General features: G+C 44.2%; 2 pseudogenes across 2 annotated transcripts in view; both read right to left on the bottom strand.

The window, feature by feature from the left end:
• The window catches only part of LOC309550814, a 567,902-nt pseudogene that overhangs the window by 388,056 nt on the left and 158,340 nt on the right, over positions 1-21,506 (bottom strand). The gene's annotated exons all lie outside the window — the stretch shown is intronic.
• Positions 9,169-21,506, bottom strand: part of LOC309548521 — a 53,977-nt pseudogene continuing 41,639 nt past the window's right edge. Inside the window, exon 6 of the transcript in view lies at positions 9,169-9,229. The product of the transcript in view is annotated as an uncharacterized misc_RNA (transcript). The remainder of the gene's footprint in view (positions 9,230-21,506) is intronic.

The following is a 21,506-nucleotide window of genomic DNA, read 5'->3' as shown; positions in this document are numbered from 1 at the left end:
CGGTGTTAGATGGGGGGTGAGGAGTGGGGGACAGTGGTGTCAGATGGGGGTGAGGAATGGAGTACAGTGGTGTTAGATGGGGGGGGGTGAGGAATGGTGTACAGCAGTGTTAGATGGGGGTGAGGAATGGGGGACAGCGGTGTTGGATGGGGGGTGAGGAGTGGGGGCCCAGTTGGTGTTGGGGCAGAGGACGGGATTTATGTAAGTAGTGACGAGGGAGGAAAGCTTGTACGGTACGGATTACATGGAGTCCAGGAGAAATGGGACTACTTAAAAGGTGCATTATTGAAGGCAACAGAAAATTGCATTAGACTTGTCAGTAAAAGCAAAAAAAGGAAGAGACCACTGTGGTATTCAGCAGAAGTGGCCCAAATCATTAAAAATAAAAAGCTAGCATTTTGTAATTATAAAAAAACCCAGAGCAATGAAGATAAGGAAATCTACAAGATTAGGCAGAAAGAGGCCAAGCAAGTTATAAGAACTTCTAAAGCGCAGGCAGAAGAAAAACTAGCTCAGTCTATGAAAAAGGGGGATAAGACATTCTTCAGATATATAAATGAAAAAAGGAAATTAAAACAAGGAATAAATAAATTAAAAACAAAGGACGGAAGGTATGTAGAAGAGAATAAAGGGCTAGCCGACTGCCTTAATGAATACTTCTGTTCAGTTTTTACAGATGAAAAAGAAGGAGAAGGACCTCCACTTGAAAGGATGACTAATGAATCGTTTGATGCATGTGTCTTTACAGAGGAAGACGTTCTAAGATTGCTGTCTAAAGTGAAGACAAATAAGTCACAGGGTCCTGATGAGATACACCCAAAATTATTAAAAGAGCTTAGTGGTGAGCTGGCAAAACCATTAACAGATTTATTTAACCAATCATTAGTAACAGGAGTCGTCCCGGAAGATTGGAAATTGGCAAATGTCGTGCCCATTCACAAGAAAGGTAGTAGGGAGGAATCGAGCAACTATAGACCAGTGAGTCTGACATCAATAGTAGGCAAATTAATGGAAACCCTATTAAAGGATAGGATTGTGGAACATCTTAAATCCCATGGACTGCAAGATGAAAAACAACATGGGTTTACTTCAGGGAGATCATGTCAAACAAATCTTATAGATTTTTTTGATTGGGTGACTAAAATAATAGACGGTGGAGGTGCAGTAGACATTGCATATCTAGATTTTAGTAAGGCTTTTGACACTGTCCCACATAGAAGACTTATCAATAAACTGCAGTCATTGAGCATGGACTCCCATATTGTTGAGTGGATTAGGCAGTGGCTGAGTGACAGACAACAGAGGGTTGTAGTCAATGGAGAACATTCAGAACAAGGTCATGTTACCAGTGGGGTACCTCAGGGATCTGTACTGGGACCAATTTTGTTTAATATCTTCATAAGTGATATTGCAAAAGGCCTCGATGGTAAGGTTTGTCTTTTTGCTGATGACACAAAGATATGTAACAGGGTTGATGTTCCTGGAGGGAAACACCAAATGGAAAAGGATTTAGGAAAACTAGAAGAATGGTCAGAACTCTGGCAACTGAAATTTAATGTGAATAAGTGCAAGATAATGCACCTGGGGCGTAAAAACCCAAGGGCAGAATATAGAATATTTGACACAGTCCTGACCTCAGTATCTGAGGAAAGGGAATTAGGAGTAATTATTTCAGAAGACTTAAAGGTGGGAAGACAATGTAATAGAGCAGCACGAAATGCCAGCAGAATGCTTGGATGTATAGGGAGAGGTATAAGCAGTAGAAAGAGAGAAGTGCTTATGCCGCTGTACAGAACACTGGTGAGACCTCACTTGGAGTATTGTGCGCAGTACTGGAGGCCATATCTCCAGAAGGATATAGATACTCTAGAGAGAGTTCAGAGAAGAGCTACTAAATTAGTACATGGATTGCAGGAAAAAACTCACCAGGAAAGGTTAAAGGACCTTAACATGTATAGCTTGGAAGAAAGAAGAGACAGAGGGGATATGATAGAAACTTTTAAATACATAAAGGGAATCAACTCGGTAAAGGAGGAGAGCATATTTAAAAGAAGAAAAACTACCACAAGAGGACACAGTTTTAAATTAGAGGGGCAAAGGTTTAAAAGTAATATGAGGAAGTATTACTTTACTGAGAGAGTAGTGGATGCATGGAATAACCTTCCTGCAGAAGTGGTAGCTGCAAATACAGTGAAGGAGTTTAAGCATGCATGGGATAGGCATAAGGCTATCCTTCATATAAGATAGGGCCAGGGATTATTCAGAGGATTCAGATATATTGGGCAGACTAGATGGGCCAAATGGTTCTTATCTGCCGACACATTCTATGTTTCTATGTTTCTATGTTTCTAAGCTGGTGAATATTTGCAGCGGTGAGTGTCGGGGTCACCCCGAGCTCTGCCTCTTCCCCAGATAGAATATGAGTACCTCAGCTCTGCCTGGTGAGGGCGCTACAGGAGAGCAGGAGGAAGTTTTGTTGTTCATCCTACTTATGTGATTTCATCGGGGGACTACAATCTGATTCTCAGTGTTTTGTGTTCCTCTGTTTCTATTCCCCCGGCATAAAAACGGAAGGAGAAAATTTTATTTATGTAATTAAAGATTATATATAGAAAATAATGTCTTATTACCTCCTCTGCTGCCACTTCCAGCTACGTCTCCTCTCTACTTCCTCCCGACTCGCCTCTGAAATTCCTATTTATATCTGACATCACTTCCTCTGTGGACCTACATCACTTCCTGTCAGTATCTTGCATCACTTCCTGTCTTTACATCATCACTTCCTGCCTATGCGTTTCATCTGAGAGAAGTTAGGTCACCACCTTGTGGACCATATTGTAAGGTGACCAGATTTTTAAAATGAAATCCGGGGACATATTTTTTTTTTTTGCCAAATGGTAAACAATTTTATAAGCATATTTCCTGGAAATGATCTATGCGATGTATGTGGGATGTGTTTATGGAATGATTGTATGATATTTATGTTATTACTCACATTTCGTCCATGAGATAGAAAAAAAAAAAAGATAAAGATATTTTTTAAAATTTGTTGGGATAGGGCTACCAAATGTTAGGAAGATAAGATAGAGGAAAAACTTGGAGGGGGGGATGGGGTCAGCTAAATTCAAATCCAATCCGGGCAGGAGTGATGGTGTCACCCTCTCTGCAAAAGGTAAGAAATACTGCAGAGCTGCAATGTGCAAATAGTGGTGAAACACCCCATATATAATCATAATAAAATGTAAAATATGCACATTAATTGTACTATTTATTGTGATTATATATGGAGGGAGGGGGGGTCACCACTATTTGCACATTGCAGCTCTGCAATATTCCTTACCTTTTGCAGAGAGGGTGACACCATCACTACTATATTGTAATACATTGGTTTATTTGCACAGGATATTCATTTATAGGTTTTACCATTATAAGTCCATTTGTAGAATTTTATAGAAGAAGTGTAGGGCAGTGCTGCATTTTTTGTTGTTTATTGTTGCACGTTAGATGAGGGAACCGATAACAAGATTCTCTTATTGCTTTTCAGATTTTTTTAGTTGCATGGTAGTTGTTTTACTTGATTTGTTATGTCCCCTGTGGACAGGTAACCAGTGGCCCTGCATATTGGTGGTCAGTGTCCCCCCTGTATGCTGGTGGTCAGTGTGCCCCCCTGTATGCTGGTGGTCAGTGTGTCCCCTGTATGCTGGTGGTCAGTGTGCCCCTGTACAGTGCCTTGCGAAAGTATTCGCCCCCCTTGAACTTTGCGACCTTTTGCCACATTTCAGAGTTCAAACATAAAGATATAAAACTGTAATTTTTTGTGAAGAATCAACAAGTGGGACACAATCATGAAGTGGAACGAAATTTATTGGATATTTCAAACTTTTTTAACAAATAAAAAACTGAAAAAAATTGGGCGTGCAAAAATATTCAGCCCCCTTAAGTTAAGTAACGCCACCTTTTGCTGCGATTACAGCTGTAAGTCGCTTGGGGTATGTCTCTATCAGTTTTGCACATCAAGAGACTGAAATTTTTGCCCATTCCTCCTTGCAAAACTGCTCGAGCTCAGTGAGGTTTGATGGAGAGCGTTTTGTGAACAGCAGTTTTCAGTTCTTTGCACAGATTCTCGATTGGATTCAGGTCTGGACTTTGACTTGGCCATTCTAACATTTGGATATGTTTATTTGTGAACCATTCCATTGTAGATTTTGCTTTATGTTTTGGATCATTGTCTTGTTGGAAGACAAATCTCCATCCCAGACTTAGGTCTTTTGCAGACTCCATCAGGTTTTCTTCCAGAATGGTCCTGTATTTGGCTCCATCCATCGTCCCATCAATTTTAACCATCTTCCCTGTCCCTGCTGAAGAAAAGCAGGCCCAAACCATGATGCTGCCACCACCATGTGTGACAGTGGGGATGGTGTGTTCAGGGTGATGAGCTGTGTTGCTTTTACGCCAAACATAACGTTTTGCATTGTTGCCAAAAAGTTCAATTTTGGTTTCATCTGACCAGAGCACCTTCTTCCAACTGTTTGGTGTGTCTCCCAGGTGGCTTGTGGTAAACTTTAAACTACACTTTTTATGGATATCTTTAAGAAATGGCTTTCTTCTTGCCACTCTTCCATAAAGGCCAGATTTGTGCAGTATACGACTGATTGTTGTCCTATGGACAGAGTCTCCCACCTCAGCTGTAGATCTTTGCAGTTCATCCAGAGTGATCATGGGCCTCTTTGCTGCATCTCTGATCAGTCTTCTCCTTGTATGAGCTGAAAGTTTAGAGGGACGGCCAGGTCTTCTTCGTAGATTTGCAGTGGTCTGATACTCGTTCCATTTCAATATTATCGCATGCACAGTGCTCCTTGGGATGTTTAAAGCTTGGGAAATCTTTTTGTATCCAAATCCAGCTTTAAACTTCTCCACAACAGTATCTCGGACCTGCCTGGTGTGTTCCTTGTTCTTCATGATGCTCTCTGTGCTTTAAACTGACCTCTGAGACTATCACAGTGCAGGTGCATTCATACGGAGACTTGATTACACACAGGTGGATTCTATTTATCATCATTAGTCATTTAGGTCAACATTGGATCATTCAGAGATCCTCACTGATCTTCTGGAGAGAGTTTGCTGCACTGAAAGTAAAGGGGCTGAATAATTTTGGACGCCCAATTTATCAGTTTTTTATTTGTTAACAAAGTTTGAAATATCCAATAAATTTTGTTCCACTTCATGATTGTGTCCCACTTGTTGTTGATTCTTCAGAAAAAATTACAGTTTTTATACCTTTATGTTTGAAGCCTGAAATGTGGCAAAAGGTCGCAAAGTTCAAGGGGGCCGAATATTTAACAAATAAAAAACTAAAAAATTTGGCGTGCAAAATTATTCAGCCCCTTAAGTTAATACTTTGTAGCGCCACCTTTTGCTGAGATTACAGCTGTAAGTCGCTTGGGGTATGTCTCTATCAGTTTTGCACATCGAGAGACTGAAATTTTTGCCCATTCCTCCTTGCAAAACAGCTCGAGCTCAGTGAGGTTGGATGGAGAGCATTTGTGAACAGCAGTTTTCAGTTCTTTCCACAGATTCTCGATTGGATTCAGGTCTGGACTTTGACTTGGCCATTGTAACACCTGGATATGTTTATTTGTGAACCATTCCATTGTAGATTTTGCTTTATGTTTTGGATCATTGTCTTGTTGGAAGACAAATCTCCATCCCAGTCTCAGGTCTTTTGCAGACTCCATCATGTTTTCTTCCAGAATGGTCCTGTATTTGGCTCCATCCATCTTCCCATCAATTTTAACCATCTTCCCTGTCCCTGCTGAAGAAAAGCAGGCCCAAACCACGATGCTGCCACCACCATGTTTGACAGTGGGGATGGTGTGTTCAGGGTGATGAGCTGTGTTGCTTTTAAGCCAAACATAACATTTTGCATTGTTGCCAAAAAGTTTGATTTTGGTTTCATCTGACCAGAGCACCTTCTTCCACATGTTTGGTGTCTCCCAGGTGGCTTGTGGCAAACTTTAAACGACACTTTTTATGGATATCTTTAAGAAATGGCTTTCTTCTTGCCACTCTTCCATAAAGGCCAGATTTGTGCAGTATACGACTGATTGTTGTCCTATGGACAGAGTCTCCCACCTCAGCTGTAGATCTCTGCAGTTCATCCAGAGTGATCATGGACCTCTTGGCTGCATCTCTGATCAGTCTCCTCCTTGTATAAGCTGAAAGTTTAGAGGGATGGCCAGGTCTTCGTAGATTTTTAGTGGTCTGATACTCCTTCCATTTCAATATTATCGCTTGCACAGTGCTCCTTGGGATGTTTAAAGCTTGGGAAATCTTTTTGTATCCAAATTCGGCTTTAAACTTCTCCATAACAGTATCTCGGACCTGCCTGGTGTGTTCCTTTGTTCCTTGTTCTTCATGATGCTCTTTGCGCTTTAAAGGGACCTCTGAGACTATCACAGTGCAGGTGCATTTATACGGAGACTTGATTACACACAGGTGGATTCCATTTATCATCATTAGTCATTTAGGTCAACATTGGATCATTCAGAGATCCTCACTGAACTTCTGGAGAGAGTTTGCTGCACTGAAAGTAAAGGGGCTGAATAATTTTGCACGCCCACTTTTTCAGTTTTTTATTTGTTAACAAAGTTTTAAATATCCAATAAATTTCGTTCCACTTCATGATTGTGTCCCACTTGTTGTTGATTCTTCACAAAAAATTACAGTTTTATATCTTTATGTTTGAAGCCAGAAATGTGGCAAAAGGTCGCAAAGTTCAAGGGGGCCGAATACTTTCGCAAGGCACTGTATGCTGGTGGTCAGTGTGCCCCTGTATGCTGGTGGTCAGTGTGCCTCCTGTATGCTGGTGGTCAGTGTGCCTCCTGTATGCTGGTGGTCAGTGTGCCTCCTGTATGCTGGTGGTCAGTGTGCCCCCTGTATGCTGGTGGTCAGTGTGCCCCCTGTATACTGGTGGTCAGTGTGCCCCCTGTATGCTGGTGGTCAGTGTGCCCCCTGTATGCTGGTGGTCAGTGTGCCCCTGTATGTTGGTAGTCAGTGTGCCCCTGTATGCTGGTGGTCAGTGTGCCTCCTGTATGCTGGTGGTCAGTGTGCCTCCTGTATGCTGGTGGTCAGTGTGCCTCCTGTATGCTGGTGGTCAGTGTGCCCCCTGTATGCTGGTGGTCAGTGTGCCCCCTGTATGCTGGTGGTCAGTGTACCCCTGTATGCTGGTGGTCAGTGTGCCCCTGTATGCTGGTGGTCGGTGTGCCCCTGTATGCTGGTGGTCAGTGTGCCCCCTGTATGCTGGTGGTCAGTGTGCCCCCTTTATGCTGGTGTTCAGTGTGCCCCCCTGTTTGCTGGTGGTCAGTGTGCCCCCCTGTATGCTGGTGGTCAGTGTGCCCCCCTGTATGCTGGTGGTCAGTGTGCCCCCTGTATGCTGGTGGTCAGTGTGCCCCCTGTATGCTGGTGGTCAGTGTGCCCCCCTGTATGCTGGTGGTCAGTTTGCCCCCTGTGTGCTGGTGGTCAGTTTGCCCCCTGTATGCTGGTGGTCAGTGTGCCCCCTGTATGCTGGTGGTCAGTGTGCCCCCTGTATGCTGGCAGTCAGTGTGCCCCCTGTATGCTGGTGCTACATGCAGGGTGCATGAGGATTCTACATACAGGAAGATACTATGCACAGGGTGCAGGAGGATGCCACGTGCAGGGTGCAGGAGGATGCCACGTGCAGGGTTCAGGAGGATGCCACGCATAGGGTTCAGGAGGATGCCACGTGCAGGGTTCAGGAAGATGCCACGTGCAGGGTTCAGGAGGAAGACAGGAGTTCAATTGTACAAGACATAGAGGAGTCAATGGGCCCTTCTGAGGAGTGTGAGGAGTCTCAACCTAGTTGTAGCTCTCAAGGGTTGGAAAGGGAATCTGAACCCAGAGATGGGGTGTCATTAAGGCTACGAAGGGAAATACACCCGCCAAAGAGACTGACGTATGATACCCTAGGAGAGAGTTCTGAAGAACAAATTGTAACGCCCCAACGCCCCACACAAGTAACTGCCTCTTCTGTTGGGATTCCCAAGGAAGACGATCTTATTCCACCTGCTGACACTATTAGGTTGGCCACTGATTTCTTGTTGGCCTATTGTGAGAGTGACTCAGACCTTTCTAGTAATTTGTATAGTCAGCTGTTCGAAGGTGCATTTATTGACCAGTTGTTAGCTGCTATTAGTTCCACACAAAACTGCTGTTAGTTTTAATTCTGTGGTACTTTATATCTCAATGGAGTCTCCCACTTTGAAATCCCATCATCTTTGGGGACCAAAGACATTCAAGTGGGGGGGGAGGATGTAGCCAAGCGAAGAAATCGCTACCAGCATAGTTAAGGCTGATATACTGTTCCTTTAAGTTTGTTGCTTATTTTGAGGTTCTCCTGAAGAGTAGCGTGTTGGATTGTGGAATATATAGTCCAGTGGAGGATGAAGAATGTGCAAAGTGGGCCGGATGGAACTATCCTGCAGGGAGCTGCGGGTTCCGCGGGGGATTATGGGAGAGTCTATAAATAAGGGGCGGAGTCGGATGTTCACTCTCTTGCCTCGGCGACCGCGTGCGGTGTGGATGTGCCCGAGAACCGCTGTGGAGAGTAGAGGCCGTGGCCTAGTGCGGAGACACCTTGAAGAGGTGGCGGATGTCACAGAGGACTGACTGATCGAGAGCGGAGACACCTTAGAGAGGTGACCAGCCTGGTGCAGAGGACTGTCAGAGGATTGGGTGAGAGATACCTAATTGTAGTAAGCATAGCAGCTCACGGACACAATGAAAAGGCCTGTGACGCAGCAGAGACACAGATAGGACTTTAATGTAGTGGAGCGGTTGCCATGGGACACTCCTGATCTTTCATAGTGCTTGGCGAACCGGGAGGCCTCATCTGTACACATACAGTGGTTTATTTTGACTTCATTGTAGACAGAGCCTGGATTCCAAATACCCCTTTTTCCCTTTGGATTACAAATAAAATTCATGGAATGATTAGAGCTCCAACTGCTGACGAAGATTAGCAAGGCCATGCCCAGGAAGAGACTCATTTAATTCATAGGAAAGGGGGCCCCCTATAGGTGATAGAGTGCACTCTTTCAGGTTATATTTAAGATTATATGGATTCTCTTGAGATATATCCATGCAGCTGAGTTAGTCAAATCTAACTGTTTTATCTACAGTTAATATAGAGTCAAACATCTGATTTGTCACTCTAACACATTTATAAGAGGAATTGAATCATTATTATATTCATATACTTCTTCAGTTAGATATTGTTATATCCAGTTGTAGCTGACATTATTGGTGTATGAGATTCTGAGTCTTGGGCCACTGAGTGATTCTGGGACATAATTTAAGATTCAGAATGTCACTTTGGTTCTTTACACTCATATTTCCTGTTGTGTTGAAACTATATATGGCCAGGCGGAGCCTGGAGTTGTGGGAGGGGGAGGAGCGCCTATTTAAGGTCAGGCCCCCCGCCTCTTCTGGGCTGTTGCAGGGTCTCGTCATACTTTCCTGTCACGCTCACTGGCAGGCATCCAATACCCGGCTCTCCCTCAGCAAGAGCACCAGGAGGACGCTTCCGGGTCAGCCAGCAGGCACCCGGCATCTAGGTACACGGGGGGAGGCTCCACCCCCCCTTTTCACCACCTGCGGCCCGCTATCCTCCCCCATTTCACCTCCAAGAGACGGTCCGCGACCTCCCTCGTGGGGCAGGCGGCGCCGGGGGATGGAGTCATCCCCAGGTCCCTGCACACATACTGCTCGGCCATCCGTCATTGCCGGGTTGCTCACGCCCACTGTTGGGAGACTTCATACACCGCTCACCAGCAGCAGCAGCGGTAGCTTCCGGGTCGGCCATCAGGCACCCGGCAACCGTTAGTACACGGGGGGGGGGGGGGCGTGCGCTCGGTCTCCCCCCTTCATCCTCCCACCACCAGCCACCCGCCATCCTCTCCTTGTTGCGTCCTCCTTTCTCCTCCCGTTCGTGCCTCACACTTTCGCTTGCAAGAGGCGGTCCTCAAGCTCCCTCGTGGGGTAGGCGGCACCAGGGGGATGACGTCATCCCCGTGCTTCAGGTCCCCGCACATACACCGCTCGGCCAGCATCATTCAGCCGCAAGCTCATCGGGGCTTGACTCAGACGGGGGAGGGTCAAGTCATTTCTCAAGTCTGCTTACCCGTCAGAAGCTGCTTCTGGCTCTTTCAAATCAGAAGCATGTTGTCACATCAGGTACGTTCTTCATGCTGCATCTCTGTCTGGGGAGGGGAGGGAGTGCATGGGTGCCCGGAGGGTCTGCATTTTATCTTCCAAACATTTTTCAGGGAAACAAATAAATAAATCTTGCAGGCAGCTTTCTGTGCAATCCAAACTCAGCACCGTTAGTTGGCACATTCTCCCATCCTCTCACTGCACAGTCGCCATCCTTGCCCATGCTCCCCCCCCCCCTTTTTGACCTGTCCCAGCCTTCATGTCCTCTGGAAGCTTTCCCGTGCACACATATTCATGTGCTGTGGGGTCACGTTGTCACAAGTAACGGCAGCCCCCCCCCCCCCCTTTCAGTTGTTTCCCCACAAGCGTCCTCGTTCTCCCAGGTTACTTCCAGGGACGGAGGACTTTTTCAAACGTAGATTGTCATCAGGCTTGGCCCTGAGCTAATATCTCTTTATCTACCCGGCTGCACTAGCCTACTCAGGTCTAACTACCTGCCTCTAGTTGCAGGTCAGTGGGAGTTAACCGTTTGTTGCTTACATGTGTTTTAATACGGCCAATTTTTTTTTTTTTTTTCGATGTGTCTCATCAATTGATCTTCCTCACAGTTACCACATTCCCTCGTTTTCCAGTCGCGTTCACATTCATACCTTATTAGTGGCAGCACAGCCATGCCAAGGCCTTTCACTTACCGCTGCGGGGGGGGGTGTCACGCTCTCCCATCCTCGTCTGGATTCCCACCGGTCGCCCGAGGGGGCCTTACATAGTCACATAGTCGCATGGTAGTTGAGGTTGAGTAAAGACAGTCGACCATCCGGTTCAACCTGTGTAGGTGTGTGTGGCCGTAATCATCTCTCATACCCCTAAATGTCCTGATCCTTGAGATGCATGTCCAAGATTCTTTTGAAAGCCACCAAACTTCCCACAGAAACCACCTCTTGTGGTAGAGAATTCCACAATCTTGTAGCTCCTACAGTAAAGAACCCCCCACATTGCCTGAGGGAAAAAAAACGCTCCTCCTCTAATTGCATTGTATGCCCTCGAGTCCTCATGCAATCCCTTCGACTGAATTCGTTTTTTTATTTTTTTCCTCTGCCGAGATAACCATTGAGATATTTATAAATTGCTATCTTGTCCCCTCTCGGGCGTCTCTTCTCCAGGGAGAATAAATCAAGTGATTGCAGACGCTCTTCATTTTTTAAGGTCCTCCAATCCCCTATTTAGTTTGGTTGCCCTTCTCTGGATTCTCTCCAAGCTCCAACACGTCCCTCCTGAGGACTGGCGACCAGAACACTCCAGATGTGGTCGGACCAGAGTTTTTACAAGCTGAAGGATTATAGTCTCATCTTCGGAATACATCCCTTTCTTTATGCCTCGACACGCAGGACATGCTCCAGCCACAATCTTTGTGTCACGACCTGGCGAAGGGGGGGGGGGGGGGGGCTGATACCTGGCGCCGTGCTGACAGCAGGTGGAAGAATCATGGGAGTAAGAGCTGGCAATCCTGTGAGCTTTTCTGGGTTCTAAAAATGGCAATATTTGCAGCACTAAAAGTAACACATTCCTTGTTACACAGAGGTCATCAATAGGGTAAATCCGGCCATGTGCCCCCCCCCCTTCCAGGGGTGGATGGATCGGCCACAGAAGCCTGTCACTTACCTCAGCAGGGGACTACGCTCTCAGCCCCTCATTGGGCCTCCGGCAGTCGCCCGGGGCCTTGACACACGCAGGACACGCTTCAACCACATACCTGGTTCATATCCTGGAGAAATACGTACTTTCGGGGGGGGGGGGCTGTCCATCTCCCTGTCCTTCCCTCAGTCGTAGGTTCTGGTGGGCTCTCACGCACAGCCCCGCTCGACACACTCAGGGTTGGCGTCCACAGGGCATGTCAGCGGTTGAGTCAGGCGCTTATGTCATCTCACTTCAAGGCGCCAACCTCTCATTCACCCATACAGACGAACATCATTGGACATTCAGCCAAGCCTTTCAGACCCCTCACAGGTTATCACAGGCATGCTGTCACTTGGTCATACTTCTTCCATAATTACCTGGCTTGGGGGGGGGGTAGTTAGGCAGGTCACTTTCACAGTTAGCCCGAGACCAACACCCATCCTCACGCGGAGGTACTATGCCCATCGGCCCAAATCATAGCTAGCGTCTCGGTTACCCCGCTAGTGTAGAGAGGGCGTCACCTTCCAGAGGCCTACACCCCGCCATTTCATTACTTGGCATAGCTCAGGGCCAGCTCATAGACAGCGCCTCTACCTGTGGTGGGTTAGTCAGGGCCTCATGTCCCACTCTCCAGTACCGGTCTCCTCCGGAAAAAAAAAAACAACATTGGGGGGGGGGGGTTGGTGTCACGCCCGCCAGTGAAACATTTTCGTCTGCTTATGTCCCATGACCTTTTTCCTTCACGTTTTCCAGGATCTCACGTACTCAGACATAGGGGATAGTTCCTCCCCAAGTCCTGACGAGCCCTAGCCCGTCAAGGTCACGGTCCATCCCAAAGATCGCCGCCGAATTGAGATGGCAGAGGAAGTCCGTTTCCGGCAACCGCCGGGAAGGCTGTACCTTTAAGGATATTGATGTCCAGTCCAGCTCCGCAGTTTGGGTCCGGCTCGCGGGGCAACGTGCGCGAGGCCTTAGCCCCGGACAGGGCTTTGTGCACATCACACGGCATGGCATCCACCTCGGCATCCATCTCGTCTTCCATCATCAATTGCTCAATCAAGGATAGAGTAATTAGAAACTCTGGCTCCTGCTCCCTTGGCATCCTGGGGTTTCCCTCCCAGGTTGTCGCGCTTGCTGTCTCCCAGTGTGTCGTCGCAGGCACTCTTGCCTCCCCGGCCTCCATGGCTCCCATTATCTCACCAACTCACATGGTCCCTCTCAGCGTCAAGTAAGACATCCTGGAGGGCAGGGACGTTAATCCCATGACCCTGTTGCTTGCACCTCAGGACGTCGTAGGAAGTTAGACCTGTAACCACGGTGACCTCTCCATGGTAATCAATGCCATTGACCCCATGTTGGACAAGAAATTATCCATCCCCGAGGTTGTATTGGCTCTTGGACACGTGCCAGGCATTCTCAACACAGCGGCTGCTGGCCTTTCTCGTTCCAATTTATAGGTCTTCTTCCAGGCACATCCCACGGCAGAGGGAGTCCAGAACGATCTACCACCGTTCCAGGAACTCATCCTGGTTTAGCTGTTCTCATGGCCCACTGGCACAGGCTAGCCCAGTTGGCACTTTCGCCAATGCCAGACGCTCTTTCGCGTGAGTCTGACCATCTTTGTCAGGTTCATCACGGAGGTCATTACCTTTATTTTTTTTTTTTTTTTGGATCCATCGTCTTTTAAACATCATCGTGGCATTTTTTTTTTCTTCTTTTGCCATTTAAATCTTAAATCTGGCGCACAGTACCATTAAACTCTACCTCTCTGGAGTACAGTTTCATATCATCAACACGTACCTCCGGTCACGGTACATTCATGGCGCCAAGTCCCATCAAGAACTTTTGCAAGGCATCCTTCGGAAGGCCGCAAGCCCACGTTTCGTCAACCTATCGACAGCAGCAGGTTCCGGGCTTCATGCAACATGGCGGTCACTAAACTGTTCAAGGCAGGGACCAACGTTACAATTAAGACAGTCATTCATCCACCCTTACATGCGTTCCTGCAGCCAAACGAGTTCACCGGGAGGAACGCGCTCTGTACCACCTCATGTCAAGGAGGGCAGGCGTTATCAAGGTGAACGATCATTTTGTCCTGACACTTCTACAATCCAAGACCACTCAACCTGGGGCCACCAGTCTACATATCATGATGTCCCTCTCACCACGATTGGTGCTCAGTCCAGTTGCTGGGCCATCCTTATCCAGGTTTGGCAGGGTAGGTCAAGGTCGCTCCCCTGCTGAGCCTTCACTGCAGGCCTCTCGCCATGCCCAGGTTCATCAAGTGCTTGAGAACCCCGCGGGGCAAGTGGGGGTGCGATCTCGCCTTCACCAGTCATTCTTTTCTGCTTAGGGGCAGCATTGATGGCCTTCAGCCACAGCTTTCCAGTGCACTTCATCAAGAGGCTGGGACGGTGGAAATTGTCCGCTTACAGCTGTTACATACCCCAAGCAGACAGCGAGCTCAGACAGATGTTCAGAGTTTAGCCGAATAACCTTCCGTTGCGTCTCCTTTCCCTTGGGTTACGACGCACCTGTATACGATGCACTTATATTCAAGGTTACTTACACGCTCTCTCTTTTGCCCTCTTTATTTTACAGGCCTGCCCGAACGACAGTTTCGGCACGCTACAACCGTAGGTTATGTTAAATATGTCATGTTCTCCATCTTGGCTCTATTCCCTGACCACAAATGGCCAGGCGGAGCCTGGAGTTGTGGGAGGGGGAGGAGCCGCCTATTTAAGGTCAGGCCCCCTGCCTCTTCTGGGCTGCTGCAGGGTCTCGTCATCCCACCCACCTCTGCCCCTTTCTACAACATTCCCTTCTTCTTTCTTCCTTCTTGGCTGGCCCTCTTTATTTTACAGGCCTGCCCGAACGACGGTTTTGGCACGCTACAACCGTAGGTTATGTTAAATATGTCATGTTCTCCATCTTGGCTCTATTCCCTGACCACAACTGTTCATTTCCTTCTTAAGTCAGTAAACTGATATATTGCTATTCAAGTGTCATTGTTGTTTCTCTGAACTACCATGTCAGAACCCATAGTGTTGTAATGTTCTGGTACCTCTGGTACCCTTATTTCCACATTTCTCTCTTAATATTGCATCCCATCTTGCTATCCAAATGGAACGCATACACCTTTAAGGGCAATGACGTCATCGCCGGGCGCCGCTATGAGCGGCTATTTCAATCGCCGGCTTTCTCTCACTCATTGCTCGTTCAAACCGCATGTTGCCTTGTCTTGTCCAATGCTGCCGGAGCTTCAAGCTATTCCCCTTGCCTGAACAAGACCGGAACCTCGCTACCGATCCAGTATCTCGCTACCGGATTACTCCATTACTCTTGGACCTTGCTACTACTAACCCATCTAGTGATAAGTACCCCGCAGGGGATTCCTTCCTCAACCTAACTTTCACTATCTACTACTGCATACTAAAGAGACTATTACTATCTAAGCTATTTCTATCATCTGCATAGATTGCTAGCTCTTGGGACTACCATCACCTATCATTGCACTAGGTTACTCTCTCTTGCATACTTCATCTGCTGTCCCCTACCACCTGTTACTATACATGATTGCTAAAACCTATCTGCATACTATCATCACCTACCACTCTCCTGAAAACTACTACTAAGTGCTCACCATTCTATTGCCTGTCTCTCACCTCTATTCTATCATATACCCGGGCCTGGGCAGACTCTCTCTTTGAGAAAGATGACCCACTTCTTAACTCCTATCCTTTATTCCTAGCGCAACTTGCTAGTTTATATGAAGACCCCAATAGGCAGAGTACTGCTGATACCCAATTGAGGGCTTTAAAACAAGGAAGGAGACCTGTTGAGGACTTCGTGGCAGATTTCAAAAGATGGTCCCTTGATTCAGGGTGGAATGACACATCCTTGCGAACGCAGTTCAGACTCGGCCTATCAGAAGCCGTTAAAGACGAGCTCGCCCGAGCGGATTTACCTGACACCTTGTATGGCCTGATACAGACCAGTATCAATATTGACAGACGACTGCGAGAAAGAAAGGCTGAGAAGATGGGATTGCCATTGTCCAGTCCTTCTCGGATGTCGCCTGTTGACCCTACTCCTATGGAGGTAGGAATGATACGCCCACCTTTGACCTTTTCCGAACGTGCCAGGAGGAAAACCGGACATCTCTGCATGTACTGCGCATCCCCGGATCATTTGATAAACGGCTGTCCCCTTGTCCGCAAAAAAGAGGGTGAGTGTTCAAATGTCTTGCTAGGGGGACTAACAACTTCATTTTCTAATCCTTATCTTTTTATTCATTTGACATTACAGTGGGACCAAACTAGGATCACCACCAAGGCTATGGTCGACACAGGATCTTGTGGGAACTACATTGATACTTGTTTTGTTACCTTAAATAAAATACCTATTATTTCAAAACTTAAACCTGTCTCTGTTAGTTTCATTAACGGTATTCCGTTATCCTCTGGTCCCATCACTAATCAGACACAGGCACTCCTTGTCACTGCTGACGGGTCTCATGTGGAGACCACCACTTTTGATGTACTGACCTCACCACATTTTCCCATTATTTTGGGACTTCCCTGGTTACACATACATCAACCAATCATCGATTGGAAAACAAGAACTCTAACCTTCTCTTCTCACTACTGCAAAACCATGTGTAATCTCTCATCACATGGAAGGATCCTGTCTGTGGTGTCGGATGAGATTATACCAATATGTTATCAGGATTTGTCGGAAGTCTTCCTTGAGAAAAACGCTCAAGTGTTGCCTCCCCATAGGGACTATGATTGTTGTATCGATCTACTCCCTAATAGCAAATTGCCTTTCGGTCACGTTTATCCTCTTTCACAGGATGAACTCTCTCATCTCAAGGAATACTTGGATGAAAATTTGGCGAAAGGATTCATCAGACCTTCTACTTCCTCCACTGCTGCAGGGCTCTTCTTTGTCCGCAATAAAGATTCAAGTCTCAGGCCTATTATTGATTTCAGACAATTAAATACCATTACAATAAAGGATCGTTATCCTTTACCTCTTATTCCTGAACTTATAGAACAGGTGCGCGGAGCTTCCTGCTTTTCGAAATTGGACCTAAAAGGGGCAAACAACTTAATTCGAATCCGTGACGGGGATGAATGAAAGACAGCATTCAGAACCAGATACGGACTGTTTGAGTACCTTGTGATGCCATTTGGGTTGTGTAATGCTCCCGCAGCCTTCCAACGATTTATAAATGACATATTCAGAGACTTGCTTGATGTTTGTGTTGTAGTATATCTGGACGATATACTTATTTATTCTCATTCCTTATCTGAACACATAAAACATGTAAGACTCGTGTTGTCAAGACTACTTGCACATAATTTATATGTTAAATTAAAAAAATGTTTATTTCATAAAGAGGAAGTACTATTCCTAGGATACATTGGGCCTGATTCATAGTACGGAGAATTGGCGTTTCGGCTGGATTTTGCGAACCGGTGAATTTTTAAGTCTGAAATTGGTATTCAAAGAACGGCGGGCGGAAAATAAAGCCAACTGTGAGATTCATTAAGATCAACTAATGTCAGGACTGGACTTAAAAACAGTCCAGCTAAAAGGTGGACTAATTTTTTCAAAATCACAAAATATGGCAGGAAAAAAATAAAAAATGTGTGGGAAAGATGTGTTATATGATTTTGAGCTAAACTGCTTTTAAACTGTGTGAAAATGTTAAGTAGAAAAAAAGATATTAATAAAAGTGTAAATTGCAAAAATAGCTCCAGAGTCAATTTCTGGCAGATAGCTCATGTGAGCATGCTCCAAACCAAAAACTAGGCTGAAAATAACGTTTTTGAAAACGTTAGTGGGAGTTTTATTGAATTTGTGGCAAATACCGCCGCAAATTCGCGGTAAAACGGCGCTATTCCGGCGCTAATAAATTTTTTTTTTTTTTAATTTTTTTTTTTATTTTTTTTTTTTTTATTTTTTTTTTTATTTTTTTTTGCACATATCTATGTATGTCTATATATATATATGAATCACAAAATAAATATATATATATATAGATATATATGTGTGTGTGTGTATGTGTATATATATATGTATATATATATATATATATATATATATAGATACCCAAAAAATAATTATATGTGTATGTATATATATATATATATATATATATATATATATATATATATATATATATATATATGTTTTTTATTTATTGATTTGCCTATGTGTATGTATGTATGTATATATATATATATATATATATATATATATATATATATATATATATATGAAAAGGAACACTAACACGGCTCCTCCCCGAAAATTAAACATTGTATATGTGTGAAATTAATATATTTTTGGGTTGGTTAGATATAGAAAGTAACAATAATATATGTTTTTTTGCATATGTATATATATATATATATATATATATATATATATATATATATATATATATATATATATATATATATATATGCAAAAAACAATATATTATTGTTACTTCCTATATCTAACCAACCCCAAAAATATATTAATTTCACACATATACAATGTTTCATTTTTGGGGAGAAGCCGTATTAGTGTTGCTTGTCATATATAACAACATACAGTTGTAGGTAGTTCAGGGATTCGAACACCCAAATACACTGTTGCAAGGCAGTGGTGCTAACCACTTAACTACCTAAAGCTAATGACATTTTTTTCAAAGCATGTGTGATTTGTACTTTAAAAAAAAATAATGATATATATATATATATATATATATATATATATATATATATATATATATATATATATATATATATATATATATATATATATATATATATATATATATATATATATATATTCTATTTAGACCCAATTCAAGCTCAAATTATTTTTATTTATTAAAATTTTTTGATGGACTAATTTAATCAAACTATATTAATTTTTAGAGCCCATTCACATTAGCGCGACTTGTCAGGCGACTTGTCAGCCTGACAAGTCGCGGTATGTCACGGTCCATTGAGTAGTACAGGACCCGTTCTAATAGGAGCGACACAAGTCACTCCGACTTAGAAAAAGGGTCCTGTACTACTTTGGGGCGACCTCGGAGCGACTTGCATAGACTTCCAGTATGTGAAGTCTCTGCAAGTCGCGGTGCACAGCGGTGCACGCGACTTCACAGGTCACCCCCCGAAGTCGTGTCGCCTCAATGTGAATGGGCTCTTAAGGTGCCAGTGCATGTATGCTTGGTATAAAGATAACAAGAAACAAAAAAAAAAAAAAAACCTCAGAGACCACAATTCCCAAATAATTAACCTAGTTTAGTAAAACTGTATATAATCAACAAATTTTTAAAAATAATCCTGCATGCTGGAAATTATATATAGGTGTTTAAAACATTTATTTCTGTGAAAAATTAGTATTTTAAACTTAAATTGATAGGCTAAGAAACTATCAGTGGCATATATTATGAAATAAATGTAACAAAGTGATTATGTTTGTGTAAATTGTGTTTTGCAAAAATGTTGCAAATATGTATTGAGCTTGAGCTTGATTAAATAAACTGACCAAAATATCCAAGCGGTTAGCACAGCTGCCTTGCAATAATGTATTTGGGTGTTCAAATCCCTGAACTACCTACAACTGTCTGTTGTTATATATGACAAGCAACGCCCCAAAAATAAAACATTGTATATGTGTGAAATTATTATATTTGTTGAGTGGGGGGCCATATTACTGTTGCTTCCTATATAGAGCCACATTACACTCTGAAAAATAGCAGTGTTTGAGCTTGCAAATCTGAGAATTTGCAAATTGATTGAACATATGCAGTGCAACCCCAGAACTCAGAATTCAACAACCCAAAAAAAGATATGTAGATATATATATAAAAAAATTACTACATCAAGTCAACACACATAGGAAATGCTTTCAGTAATCTCAGAATGAGCACAAAGTGGCTTTTTCATTTAGACTAATGGGCCATACACACTATAAGATTTTCTGAAGATTTTTTCCTTTAGATTTACCAAAACCAGATAATATGAGGTCAAACCTAAACACTTTCAATTTGTATGCAATCTGGCAGGCCCTTGCACTACATAGAAAAGGTAAATCTGAAGGAAAAAGTCTTCAGAAAACCTTATAGTGTGTATGGCCATACATGATCCAATTTTCTTACAATTTTCTGTCCAATTTTCTTGAAATTTACCTTCAAGTATGTAGTACAAAGGCCTGCCTAATTGGATAAGTGAAAGTGTTGTTTAGCTTTGACATCACATTATGTGGTTTGTGGTTAATCTATCAGAAAATTGTACAACAAAAATTGAACATGTATGGCCATACACACTATAAGATTTTCCGTAGACTTTTTCCTTCAGATTTACCTTTTCTATGTAGTGCAAGGGCCTGCCAGATTGCATACAAATTGAAAGTGTTTAGGTTTGACCTCATATTATCTGGTTTTGGTAAATCTAAAGGAAAAAGTCTTCAGAAAATCTTAAGCCCCGTACACACGTACTGATCGTCGGCCGAACGATCGGCTGTCTTTTGTCCAGGGCTGTCCTGTCTGTTGAAAACTGCAAAAGACTGCACACGAATTTTGTCGGCCAACAACAGACGACTGCAGAAGTGATGTCATGTGATGGTTAACTTTCCCTGTGTTTTTTTCTTTTCTGAGCATGCCCAGTCTTGCAAATCAGCCGATTGTCGGCCGAATTCTGTACTGACTGGCGAACAATCGGCCGTTCTGGTGTTGGCCAACAAAAATTTTAATGCCTGCATGACAGATTCTGTTCGGCCGAAAATGCGCTGTCGGCTGTCGGAAGCATCATACTAACAAGCCTACAATCGGCCGATCGGTCGTCGGCCGAATATTTACGGCCGAAGATCGGTACGTGTGTACGAGGCATTATAGTGTGTATGGCCCATTAAGCTGGCCATACATGTTCAACTTTTGTTGTACAATTTTCTGGTAGATCTACCACAAACCACATAATGTGAGGTCAAAGCTAAAAAAACACATTCACTTGTATCTAATTAGGCAGGCCTTTGTACTACATACTTGAAGGTAAATTTCAAGAAAATTGTAAGAAAATTGTAAGAAAATTGGAACATGTATGGCCAGCCTTAAGCCTCGTACACACCTACCGATTGTCGGCCGTAAATATTCGGCCGACGACCGATCGGCCGATTGTAGGCTTGTTAGTATGATGCTTCCGACAGCCGACATCGCATTTTCGGCCGAACAGAATCTGTCGTGCAGGCATTAAAATTTTTGTTGGCCAACACCAGAACGGCCGATTGTTCGCCAGTCAGTACAGAATTCGGCCGACAATCAGCAGATTTGCAAGACTGAGCATGCTCAGAAAAGAAAAAACACACGGAAAGTTAACCATCACATGACATCACTTCTGCAGTCGTCTGTTGTTGGCCGACAAAATTCGTGTGCAGTCTTTTGCAGTTTTCAACAGACAGGACAGCCCTGGACAAAAGACGGCCGATCGGTCGGCCGACGATCAGTACGTGTGTACGAGGCATTAGTCTAAATGAAAAAGCCACTTTGTGCTCATGCTGAGATTATTGAAAGCATTTCTTATGTGTGTTGACTTGTA

This window comes from Pelophylax lessonae (assembly GCF_965119305.1).
Source record: "Pelophylax lessonae genome assembly, chromosome: 1".
Lineage (NCBI taxonomy): Eukaryota > Metazoa > Chordata > Amphibia > Anura > Ranidae > Pelophylax > Pelophylax lessonae.
The sequence above is the reverse complement of the archived record's forward strand: the minus strand, read 5'-3'. Positions and strand labels throughout refer to the sequence as shown.